Raw genomic sequence first — 1,930 nt, forward strand, 5'->3', positions numbered from 1 at the left:
CTGCTGATGGGAGTTTTCTCAGCTCCTGATCCCAAAATGTTTTACAAATATGATGGAGTGCTTGCAGACAGAACAGCTGATGCACAAGAAGGAGATCTGCCTTCCCCAAGGTTAGATAATAAGCAGACGATGCCTAAGCACCAGCAGCAGGTGCCAAGTACTGCTAGGACTTTTCATTACTTCAGGTCGGGCGCTGAATTACCCCAGCTACCTGTGTTGAATAAGTGATGTGCTTTTGCTCTTGCATGACTAGCAGAAGGTGTACAATGATGCGGCATTCCTGGGAAGGTGCAGGGAAAGGGCTTCAGCACATGCTTTTGCTTTGTTCAAGACTGAGCAAATCTGCATGGAATTTTTGTTTTGTTTTGTTGAAAATGCTGTCTTTGAGGTCAGATCGCCTTGATGACATTTGCTCTTAGCCCCTCGTTTTAGTTATTCTGCAACTGAGCAGTTCTCTATTAGCCATGAGTCTACTGGGGACCCATGGGTGCTCCCAAATTTGTACACCAACAGTTTGGGATTTGAGACATTTGGAAAAAAACCACTGAGATGCCATTTACTCCATGTAGGAACTTTCCCCGTTCTGCCACATGCTGACATTTCTCACACTCCAGATTTTCAGCACAGCGTTTTTCTGCCACTTTGCTTCAAAAGAGCCCATATTCCAGTGGCACGAAATGCAGATGGTTTGTGAAGCTTTGTGATCAGAAGAGCACAGAAAACAGCACAGCAAACCCTGCTGTCGACTGATGTAGCAACAGGGGACAAGTGGGAAACCCGTGTTGCCTTCAGAAACATCCCGTGCAGTGTCATCTGCTCCCCCGATTGCAGGGAAGCGTGGCTCCACCATGATCTGCTTGTTTTCTGGCTTTACAAAAAAAAGCAGCATAGCAAGCTGCAGTTTGACCTTCAAGATCTTACTGTGGTTGGGACCGAGGTAAACAGTTACTTTGATTGAACGTCAGTCTTTCCCGTTAGATTTCCCAAGCGAGGTACGCCTGGACTGAGCAATTCTTTTCTATAGAGTTCAAGGTGCCTCTGACCCAGCCTTCTTTCTTAGAAAATCAGAGATATTTTTGCACATAAGGGAAAATCAAGGAACACAAAGCCTGACACAAACACTTTCTAATCTCTTTATTTCTATACCAGTTGGAATCCATTGCCTGCAGAAAACAGACCTGTAAGAGGGTCCTTTCTGTTGGAAGCCTAAAACACAAAGCTGCAGATGAATAGGTTTCATACATTTTCTCTTTTTTTGTGTGTGATATGGAAAAAATAGATGCAGGCTCCAAAGTACAGATCACATTTTTCATGATAGGTATGAACTCACCACACTTATACTCACTTTCTGTTCCTGACAGTAATCCCTGTATTTTCAACAACCAGAGCCAAAATTAGATTGTATATTTTGCAAACACATTTACTTTTTCGTGCTTTATATGCTCCCCATGCTGATAACTGAATCCAATTTGCATTAATGTTTATGAAAAATCTCTTACTGATGTCAGACGTATCCGGACCAAGCACAGGGTTTCTTGACAAAAGAGGTTTGCATTTTTGTATTATCCTTTGCAAATATGTGACCTAAATAATATGAAGTGTGTTACAGTGTTTACACCACATCATACACCAGTAGAAATACAGGATTCCTGTGTGCAACTGCACATACATGAGCCTATATAATGAAAAGGAATATTAAAATGTGAATATCAATTCTGGTGATTAACATTTAGTAGCAAATCAAAATTTAGATTACCAAAGGATATGGAATCTAATGTGTAAAGTTGACAGTTAATTTAAGTTGGCAAATAGCTGTGTGAGAACTGGAACTGGTATTTGCATACAATCTTTTACCTTGATTTGTTGTTGGTTTTTTTACGTTCTTACTAGGCAAGAATCTATGAAGCAAAATTTGAAAACAGAAAAGTCA

Source organism: Harpia harpyja, chromosome 13 (assembly GCF_026419915.1).
Source record: "Harpia harpyja isolate bHarHar1 chromosome 13, bHarHar1 primary haplotype, whole genome shotgun sequence".
Lineage (NCBI taxonomy): Eukaryota > Metazoa > Chordata > Aves > Accipitriformes > Accipitridae > Harpia > Harpia harpyja.